The 11529-nt window shown below is 44.7% G+C and overlaps 1 protein-coding gene across 1 annotated transcript in view; it reads right to left on the bottom strand.

The window, feature by feature from the left end:
• LOC137660281 (glycerol-3-phosphate acyltransferase 3-like) overlaps window positions 1-9596 on the bottom strand; it is a 124119-nt gene extending 114523 nt beyond the window's left edge. The window contains exon 1 of the mRNA XM_068395058.1: window positions 9498-9596. The gene's annotated coding sequence lies outside the window, so the exon portion shown is untranslated. The remainder of the gene's footprint in view (window positions 1-9497) is intronic.
• Window positions 9597-11529: the final 1933 nt, after the last annotated feature.

Below are 11529 nucleotides of genomic sequence, written 5' to 3'. Positions count from 1 at the left end.
TCCCCTGAATAGTTGACCACCCTTGAAGTCTGAAGTTCTATGAAGATAGACCTTTAGGCATTCTACTGGACATAGAGATGCATCTTCTTTCAGAGGGCAGATTCTCCAGGGACCCCACCTGTTGGTGGGTAACTCATTCTTGGCGAGAAACGTAGGATCCGGAAACAGGTTCAGTTCTTCCCCATCCAGGAACTGAACACGACCTGCCTCTCTCGAGAGGCTACAATTTCACTAACCCTGGCCCCGGACGCGAGTGCAAATTAGGAAAATAACTTTTTGTGTCAAATCCTTTAACGCACATTCTTCATTGCTCAACAGAGAAGCGAAATGAAGAACTTGTCTAAAGACCATGAAATGGGCTTTGGAGGTGCTGAAGGTCTGAGCCTAGCACAGGCTTTCGGGACTTTATTAAAGATCTCGTTACCTAGGTCGACCTGGAAGGCATATAGAATGGGTCTTGTCAAAGCAGACTTACACGCTGAAATCGTGTTCGCTGCCAACCCTTGACCATGGAGGTGGGGAAAAAAGATAAGCAGAAGTCTGTCAAGATCTCCTGCGGAATCTTCGCCTTGACAAAAGGCCACCCATTTTCTCCAAGATGACTCATATTGCCTTCTAGTAGATTTGCATTTATATTCCTCAATGAAGTCTATACTGGCTTTCGAAATCCCGAAACGCTTTCTCACCGCTAGGGAGAGAAAATCATGAACTGCAGGGTCCGGGTTTTCTGTAATGAAGCGCAGACAGTTGACTTCTGGACTCGCTGGGTCAGAACTGGATCTAGTAGTGGTACAAACTTCAGCTACAGTTCCAATGCCAGGAGGAACCACACGCTGTTCGGCCACTTGTGGGCCACTATTGCCGCTACCCTTTGAAGGATCTCAGTTTGTTGAGGACCCTCAACAGAAGGTTGTGAGGAGGGAACAGATAAATCTTGGACCATCTGTTCCAGTCGAGGGACATCGCGTCCACTGCTTCCGCTAAGGGGTCCTCGTACGGGGCACGTACAGGGGCAACTTCTTGTTGTCTTTCGTCGCAAAGAGGTCTATCTGCAGTTCTGGGACTGATTCAGAATGAAGGAGAATGATCCTGCGTCTAAGGACCATTCCGACTCTATCGGTGTGAACCTGGATAGAGCGTCCGCTGTCACATTGCGGACTCCTTGAAGGTGAACTGCCGACAGGTACCACTTCTTCTTTTCCGCCAATCGGAAGACGGCCAACATCACCTGGTTGAGAGGTGGTGACCTCGATCCTTGTCAATTCAAGTATCTTACAACTACCTCGCTGTCTATTACCACTTTATGTGGAACGAATGACGCGGGGAGACTTTCTTTAAGGTAAGGAGCACTGCCCTAGCTTCTAGAAAGTTTTATGAGAAAGGTCTTGAATAGCCTGGACCAAGTCCCCTGGACTTTTTTCCGATGAGAGTGACCTCCCCATCCCTCCTTTGAGGCGTCTGAGTGAATCGTCACCGACGGGGGAGGTGGCTGAAGAAGAACCTGACTTCTTTAGATGTCTGGCTTGGGACCAAGGCCTGAGAAGAGTACTTAGCCGAAGCGGCTGGTCTTCTCAGATCTCTTCACGCGTTTGATGCATAACTTCTCCAAACTCCGATTGCATCCTTTAGCTGTGCTCTTAGCACTGGGTCTGTCACCGAAGCAAACTGGAGAGAGCGCAGTACTCTCTCCTGCTCGTGTCTTGATATCCTTTCGGAATCTTGAAGTCTCTTGACAGAACCCGCTATCTCCTTCCTTTTCTTCGCTGGGGTGGAGAAACGGTGTGACAAAAGGTCCCAGTGGATCTTAGCCACTGGAACTTTTGAGATGGAGAAAGTCGAGACTTTTTCTGTTGATCTTGAAGCCTAGGTACTCTAGGAACTGGATCACTGACTGGAAGCTTGCAAGCATTCTGTCTCGGATGCTGCCCACACCAACCAGTCGTCCAGGTAGGCTACTACCTGAATTCCCTTTGGGCGAAATTGTTTGAGAGCTACGCTCGCAAGCTTCGTAAAAATCCTTGGGGCTATGTTTAGCCCGAATGGCATGGCTCCGAAGGCGTATAGTCTTCGCTGTAGCCTGAACCCTAGGTAGGGGGAGAGTCGATGGCTAATTGGAATGTGCCAGTAGGCATCTGACAAGTCTATAGAGACGGAATATGCCCTCTTGGGCAGTAAGGTCCTTATGTGTTGCAGTGTTAGCATTTTGAATTTGCAATTCACTATGAACTTGTTAAGTGGCGACAAGTCCAGAATGACTCTGAGCTTTTCCGAGTCTTTCTTGGGAACACAAAACAGCCTCCCTTAGAAATTGATGGGCTTCACCCTTTTTCTCCAACCGTTCTTGAACGTACTCCTCCATAACGGGGGTGGAGTGTTGGAAAAACCGAAGGTACGGGGGTGGAGTGCTGTACCAGCTCCCGCCCAATCCATTCTTGAGTAGGCTGTGGGCCCAGGGATCGAAGGTCCACCGATCCCGAAATTTCAGAAGTCTCCCTCCTACCGGTATCACCTCACTTGGACTGCCGTCCTGAGGTCTTGCCTTCCTGACCACGACCACCCCTGAATCCCCTTCCCCTTGAGGGGCGTCTAGACAAGCCTCTGGCTGCTCCTCTAGGCTTTGCTCGGAAGGAAGTAGACTGCCCTTCGAACGCTGGGGTGAAAGCCGTGGACTGTGTCGACACGGCCTGGGGTACCCACTGAAAGGTGGTCGGGGTTTGTGCCACGATCTGGGGCACTGGGGGCAATGGCAATTGCAGTTGCTGTTGCTGTCTAAGAGGCTTGGCTGGCCGAGACGGTAGCCTAGTCCTCATAGTCTTCCTCTTTGGTTGAGGACCCTCATCCGGGGAAGACTTTCTTTTGATAGCCAGGTCCCACTTCTGGAGAAGGTTTCTATTCTCCAAGGTGGCTTTATCAAAAACTTCTTTGACCAAGTCGGTAGGGAAAAAGGTCTTTTCCCCAAATGTTGGAGGAGATTAGTTTCTTTATCTCGTGCCTCACTGTAGCCGAGGTAAACACGAACTCCCTACAAGCTCTCCTTGCCTTGACGAAGCCATAAAGGTCCTTCGTCACTGTGGCCAGATGAGGCTTGGCCACTACCATGAACATTTCATGGACCTTGGGGTCACTTGCCATCGTCTCGAGAGTATTCTGAAGAGACATTGAGGCAGTCAGTCTTTCTTTTGTATCGAACTCACTTCGCAAAAGAAAGTCAGACAGCTTAGGGAGGTCCTTGCCGAACTGACGTCCGGCAATATCAGCCTCCAACTTTCCCACTTAGAACGTAAGATGGACGTCCTTCCAATCTTTGTGGTCCATAGGCAGGGCCAGCGACAAGGGTTTACACTCCTCTAGGGAGGGGCAAGACTTGCCGGCCTCGATTGCTTTTAGTACAGCCAGAAACCCTTTCTGTAAAAGGGGGAAGGCTCTAGTAGGCGAGGACACAAAGGAAGGGAGCTTCCTATTCAATGCAGCTACCTTTGAGTTAGAGAAGCCCCTCTCTTTCATCGAAGATGAAAGTAGAGCTTGAGCCTTAGCATGGTCATCACTATGACCTCCTTCGGCTCTGCCTCCTCCTTTGAAGCTGGTTCCTTCCTCAGCCGGACATAACAGTCCGGATATGGTGCCTTGCTGGGCCAGAATTCCACCCTCCAGGGGAACTGAGCCCAGCATATCCGAGATGACGATCTTTCCAGTCGTCATCGACATGTGCTCAGCATACCTCCATGGGTTAGCATCCGAGCACAAAGGAAGGTCTTTCACATTGAGCTTTTCTGGGGCCCATGTGATTCTGCAAGGCACTGCATTCGCAGTTCCATTGCAGCCGCCTTCTCCTGATTCTCCTTCTGCATTTGTTGGATCATTCCAACAATAGAAGAGAGGGCCTGTCCCAGCTCTACTGGGAGACCGGCCGATGTAGAGGGACTTGAACTTCATCCTGGGCTTCTGCAAGGAGGTCTTCCTCCTGACACCCGTCCACATCAGATATCCTGTCATTTAGCTGGATGTCTTGCATCGCGACCGCGACTTCAGCATCCACCTGGATCTGAACTTAGGGGATCTCCTCTTGAGGCTGGGGAATCACTGCATCAGCTGATGCCTTAGGGAAAAGATACGCCCTCATCTTCTCACTTGGAAGATAAGGGCCAGAAGTGTACTTTTGGAAGCCCCTTACCCAGGTACGAAGCTTCTTCCTAGCTATTTAAATGTCTCATTAATCAGGTTAGTGCACACAGTACATACCTGAGGGTCCCAATACCGGAGATCATCCTTGGAGACAGCGTATGCTGCGTGTCTCCTACAAAACTCATGTCCGCAGAGGTTCTTGCTGCTGACATTGCAGAAAGCACTTCCCCACTTCGGAGTGTCCTTCTGTAAAGAGAAGAAATTTCCATGAGTATCAAGTGAACTATGTATCACTGGATATGCATAGTATAGCATAACAATTCAGAAATTAAAGACACACACTTGTGTTTCCCTCACAACCCATTGCTGCAGCCTTCCAGATAATAAAATCAAAATGGTTTATCTCTACTAGAGTAACCAGTGCAAAGTTTCCAGAGGAAACAGGTGGAGCTCACACCTAGGCAATGATTTTAAAATCCGGGATAATAGACAGGGAAGAACTCTGCTTCTTGTCTGAAGGCAACAGCAAAGGGCCGTGCAAGAAAACACAATAGTGTTAGAAGATACAGTGCTGTACCTAAACTTTTACTATAGTTTTCTTCTTACTGTATATGCTATACAGAAGAATACTAGTACAGTATAGGAAGATGTGTGCCGGCCTGCCTTTGCCGGCCGGCACACACCACAATTAGCTTTAAAGTATACTACTTAACAGCTATAGGGCGGCAGCCCTCTGGTTCAAATGCCTGTGCTGGCGGCAGCAGCTGCCGGCCAGCAACAGCCAGTGTTGGCCGGCAATGATTGCCGGCCAGCAACTACACAAGGTAGTACCCAGCTGCCGGCCACACTCTTGGTGACCGGCAGACAAGGACTGACATAAGCCGGCCGGCAAAGGTACAAGACCGATGCCAGCCGGCAGCAAAAGAACCAGAAGACTACACCTGCCCGGCTGCCGGCCTCATAGGCCGGCAGCCGGGACAGGTACAGCACTAGAAGAAAATAGAATGGATGCCGGGATAAGAGTGTACACAACCCCCCAAGCCCGGCAACCGAAAGAGTGCATATAAGGAAGGGGAGAAACTTAATTCAGGCTTCCTTGATCAATGCCGTCCGGCTCTGCCGGCAGGCATGGATGAGGGACCAAGAGAGGTCCGGGCAGCACTCGAAAACATAAGACCCTTGCCGTCCAGCATCTCTGCCGGCCGGCAATGGGCTTAGTCAATTCCACATCCCAACCTATACTAGGTCCAGAAGTAGAATGACATACAGTACAGTAATACCCCTGCCGGCCAGCTCTGCCGGCCGGCAAGGTACAGTACAGTAATGGCTAGGCCATTACGGAGATAGAGGGGGAAGGGACAAGAGGGTCCTGCCAACCTTGCTTTAGTGACAGATCACCCGCAGCCAAGAACTTTGTCTTAGCCTAAGGGAGATCTAAGGGAAAGGGCCAGCACAGTAGTATAATACCTGCCAGCTTCCAGAGCACCAAAGCAAGGAAGGCGTTGCTACTCCCAAGGGAAGATTTTATCCTCCCCGAGAACAGCAACAGGACTTAGTCTGGTCGATCACACAAGAAGGAATCATAACTACAGAAACCTTCGATAGTGACCTAAGGGAGCTAAGCTCCCTTTGTAAGTGTTAGGTCAGCGAGGGAGACTCTGCCCCAAGCCCGACAACACGGACTCAGACTAAAAACTCTGTTGTTCTGTCCCTCTTTGAACCAGACTCTGCTGGAACAGGAAGGTACAGTAACACCCTAGTATAGTTTTATCGAAAATAAATTCGGAAAAAACCACTTAGGGATAAGCCCAAGGCTTAAACAGAGGGAAAGGGATTGCATACCTTCTCCGAAGAAAAGAAAGCAACCGGGGAGTATAATAAAGTATACTAAGGCTCCATAAGCAATTAGCCTAGGCACCAAGAGAATCGATTACCTGATTCACCGAAACTCTCACGTATACAATCTTGGAAATATTCCACACAGTCTAAAATGTATAAAATATAGCCTAAAGCTTCAATAAAATTTTAATTACACTCGGAAAAACCAAAATCATGCATTAAGTACTAGGACCAAACGACTAGGCTACATGGCCTAGCGTAGGCCAGAATGGCGAATACTTCGCCAAATAATACTAAGCACGAAAGGAAATCCTATGTAAAGCTAAATAGCTAAAATTTATTAAGCAAAACAACCAGGAATGTCACTCTGACTAACTAATTTATACCTAGCGAGTGACAGTGTCCAGGACACCTCTGGTAGGCTACGGCTCTTGTATCAAAGATTAATCCTATTAATCACTCAAAATTTTACCAAGAGCCTACATTTATACATAACAGACACTATACTCAACTTATCCGAGGTCAACGAAGACGAAGAAGCCATGAAAAGCTGAATAAATCCAAGATTTGCGAGAAAAACAGGAAAAAAACACCGAGTTGTTAAGCTACGCAAAAAGGAATACAGATGGCGCCAGGATTGGCGCCAGGCACGCATACGAATCGGGGGATAGGGAAGCCTTGGGAGCGGCTCCCCTTTTTCTTTCCCGAATTCGTATCTCGTCAATCTCCCTCCTACGAGACGAATCTCTGTTCAGGTCGTAGATTGCCATGTGACGTGTCTAGAATACGTCCTCTGATATGTCGCGATATCCCTTTCACGAGGGATACTCGCTCCAGGAGTTAGAATTCTGGTACCTTAAGGTAAATTCTCTGGGAATATCGCCGTAGTTGTAATATACCCTAGGAAGCTACCCTATAGGAACTTCCATCAGGACGACATGGCTTGAGCCCAAAAATACATATATATATATATATATATATATATATATATATATATATATATACATATATATATATATATATATATATATATATAGGTACAAATGTATGTAGGTACACACACACACACACACACACACATATATATATATATATATATATATATATATACACATATACAAACATTAGATGAATGTGTAAATTTATGTAAAAACACAAGCAAGAAAGTAAGTAAAAACATCAATTCAAAGGCCAGTAAAGGAGATGCGTATTGAGCGAGAGGGGAACGTCTACTATCACCGAGCCAAACGTAAAAATTGACAAGACAACACAAGTGTGTGTGTGTGTGTGTGTGTGTGTGTGTGTGTGTGTGTGTGTGAGAGAGAGAGCAGGATAGCTGGCTACCCCCCTACCTCCTAATAGTGGTAGGGTAGTTACACCTCGCTTAAATTCTTATGGCTAGTCTTCCAGCATAGCCAAACGTATAATCCCTATAAATAGCAAAAGGGTTTGTATTCATTGTCAGAACAACATAAGAATTACTGTATATTATTATTATTATTATTACTATCCAAGCTACAACACTAGTTGGAAAAGCAAGATGCTATAAGCCCAGGGGCTCCAACAGGGAAAAATAGCCCAGTGAGGAAAGGAAATAAGGAAATAAATAAATGAAGAGAACAAATTAACATTAAATCATTCTAAGAAAAGTAACAACGTCAAAACAGACATGTCATATATAAACTATTAACAACATCAAAAACAAATATGTCATAAATAAACTATAAAAAGACTCATGTCAGCCTGGTTAACAAAAAAGCATTTGCTCCAACTTTGAACTTTTGAAGTTCTACTGATTCAACTACCCAATTAGGAAGATCATTCCACAACTTGGTAACAGCTGGAATAAAACTTCTTGAGTACTGCGTAGTATTCAGCCTCATGATGGAGAAGGCCTGGCTATTAGAATTAACTGCCTGCCTCGTATTACGAACAGGATAGAATTGTCCATGGAGATCTGAATGTAAAGGATGGTCAGAGTTATGAAAAATCTTATGCAACATGCATAATGAACAAATTAAACGACGGTGCCAGAGATTAATATCTAGATCAGGAATAAAAAATTTAATAGACCGTAAGTTTCTGTCCAATAAATCAAGATGAGAATCAGCAGCTGAAGACCAGACTGGAGAACAATACTCAAAACCAGGTAGAATGAAAGAATTAAAACACTTCTTCAGAATAGATTGATCACCGAAAATCTTGAAAGACTTTCTCAATAAGCCTATTTTTTGTGCAATTGAAGAAGACACAGACCTTATATGTTTCTCAAAAGTAAATTTGCTGCCGAGAATCACACCTAAAATTTTGAAAGAGTCATACAAATTTAAAGAAACATTATCAATACTGAGATCCGGATGTTGAGGAGCCACCGTCCTTGACCTACTTACAATCATACTTTGAGTTTTGTTAGGATTCAACTTCATACCCCATAATTTGCACCATGCACTAATTCTAGCTAAATCTCTATTAAGGGATTCATCAACCCCAGATCTACATTCAGGGGATGGAATTGATGCAAAGAGAGTACTGTAGCATCATCTGCATATGCAACAAGCTTGTTTTCTAGGCCAAACCACATGTCATGTGTATATAGTATGAAAAGTAATGGGCCAAGAACACTACCCTGTAGAACACCGGATATCATATTCCTACAATCACTATGGTGCCCATCAACAACAACTCTTTGAGATCTATTACTTAAAAAATCAATAATAATGCTAAGAAACGACCCACCCACTCCCAACTGTTTCAGTTTGAAAACAAGGGCCTCATGATTAACACGGTCAAAGTCAGCACTAAAATCAAGGCCAATCATACAAACTTCCTGACCACAATCAAGGGATTTCTGTACAGCATTGGAGATTGTAAGAAGGGCATCACATGCTCCAAAGCCTTTACGGAAACCAAATTGCAAACTAGGGAGTAGATGATTACCTTCAGCAAACCTATTAAGACGTTTTGCCAGAAGACGTTCAAAAACTTTAGATAATATGGGAGTTATGGAAATTGGGCGGTAATCAGTGGGACTTGACCTACCACAAACACATTTACATAGAGGAGTAACATTACCAATTCTCCAACAAGTGCTTAAAGCTCCTCTTCTTGCTAACTTGCGCAAAATAACATAACTTTGGAGCTAAGAAATCTGCTGTCTTTACAAAAAACAAAAGAAAAATACCATTTGGGTCTACACCTCCATAAGCATCAAGGTCCACCAACAGAGCTTTAATCTCACGAGATCGAAAAGCTAAACTAGTTAGTTTAGCCTCAGGAAAACAGGAATGAGGACGTTCAAGTTTTTCATTACTCTGTTTACTGTCAAAAACATCAGCCAAAAGGGTTGCCTTTTCCTTTGGACAGTGAGTGACTGAGCCACCTAAAAACTGTGCTTGTTGATTGATTACTTGCTATTCACTGGATTTTGCTGTTTACTGGAAATCAAAATTCCTGATCTGTCAGTTGTGTTGTTACAGTACGGTATTTGCTAATGTGGAAAGAGCAAATAGCGTAGAAAATTGTTCATGGTCACTTACCTTTCCCAACAACAGGAACCCACCAAACCAAAGGAACCTTTCATGGAAGAAGAGGAAGCAGTTAGCTCTGGTGAACATTTCCACGTTAGCTGGAGCTCACTGAAACAAACAAAAGCACATTGTATGAAAAAAGGCATAAATTATCTTAAATTTTTTCAAACTTTTCAAATTTCAAAATAATTTGCATTTTTACCAGCAATATAAACTCAAATCCTTAAAATAGGATTAAGATCTTCAGCAGAGCTGTAATGGCCATTGAATCATTAACAAGGTAGGTGCGGCAGTTAGCGGGGACGTCACATGCCTGCCTACCACTATCACTTTACTTTTAACATTTAACCCAAAGATTGAGAGAGGTGGTTGAGGATGGAAGTATAACTTAGAGGACTAAGGTTAGTATAGCTGGGAAATTACAAATTACTTTGAAAATTTTTAATTTGTTCCTACACAAAAACAAACCTTTCATCCTTGAAATAGGAGACTCAGTTGGTGGAAGGCAGTTCCCTAAAATCAGATTGGAAGGCTCTTTTCTTCCCTGACATGTCATCCCTCCTGCTTCCATATAGAAGTAAGGAAGGCGACTCCAACAGCCCCACACAAAGTAATAGAAACTATTAAGACCTAGGCAAATATGAGGTTATGGAACATCTTTGTCTCTATTAGGGAGATATTAGAAATGTTGAACTAGAAACCTAATGTGAATGAAGAACACTGACCTACCTTCTCCTTTGTAAGGAGTATGGAGGAGTTACCTCTTGGCAGATTATAGGCGGCTAGAAGGCACAGTTATGTAACTAACTGATCAGCATCAGTCATCCAACCTGCACACAACTGCTGTGGCTGCTTCCTTTCCCCGAGAGGAGAACAGAAGGTAGAAAGGCTGGCTATTCTACCTTTCCTAGAGATCTATGCCGCATGTGTTACCTTAAACGAGACTCATGCTTGTCAAGTGTGGTAGCTGGGAAAATTACAGAACTCATGAGTAGCCAACCACAGGATGCAAGGAATTCCAGGGACCTATGGGGAACATCTTGACAGTACAGAGGCAAAGTTGGTTTGAAAACCTTCAGATACTATCTTCGGTTGAAAGTAAACTGACAAGTAATATGGGAAGATACTGGCAGAGATAGACTCATGAGTTCCTCATCAGAAGACAGAGTCAAAAGGAACCACATATGGGTGCTTCCTTATGCGTTGCTGGTACTAAAAGGAGGTTGCGATACTCCAGCATGAGAGTTTGAACCTGTAAAGTACTTGAAACGGGCCCTAAAGGATATCAAGCATCCCTGAGTCACATGTATGTAGGAAGGATAGGCTTGAGAAGGTACAGTACTGAGTCTTTGTAGTTTTACTGATTCTGACGGCACCAGAACCCCCACCCTCTACTGAAAGTGCTCTGGCCATAGAGATACGGTCTCTAAAACTCCTCTAGTAGAGAATGCCCCATAAGACTCCCTCTCGAAGCTACCCAAACAGTAGAGAATCTGAGAAACCACAGGTAGTGTGATCCCTACCCATACCCAGACTATGGTGTTGGCAATTAGTTCATATGGGACCACCTACCTGCTCAACTGTAGAAGCTACACCGAACTCGTGCTCCACTTGACAGCTTTCAAAGAATTAGTCAGGGCAATCTAGCTATGAGGGCAGTCACACCCCTCTAGTGTGAAAGTAAGAAATTAGAAGGTGAGCAAGACACTTCACCTGCAATAGATTTAAGATGATAATGTTGCATCCCAGTGGGACTGAACCCATGTTTCTGAGAAGCAGCTGTCGTATCAAGCTCGTGATTTATACAACCAGAAATAAAGATACTAGTCTGAGGCTGAAATATGATATAGTCAGCTCTAAATCTTAGTTGGTTATGTCTTCTTAGTTTTGGTTTCTCGTGGCACAGATGCACATATGTATATAAAGTTGTTCCTACACAAATGCAAACCATCGTTCTTTACTATAAGAAAATGATAACAGGTAGTTTACCTGTAGGCAGTGGGGAGGCGAAGAAGACGACGAGAGAGACTTTGCCTTCGAG

The sequence above is a fragment of the Palaemon carinicauda genome, chromosome 20 (assembly GCF_036898095.1).
Source record: "Palaemon carinicauda isolate YSFRI2023 chromosome 20, ASM3689809v2, whole genome shotgun sequence".
In the NCBI taxonomy this organism is placed as follows: Eukaryota; Metazoa; Arthropoda; class Malacostraca; order Decapoda; family Palaemonidae; genus Palaemon; species Palaemon carinicauda.
Note: the sequence above shows the minus strand (reverse complement) of the source record. Positions and strands in the feature narration are given on the sequence as shown.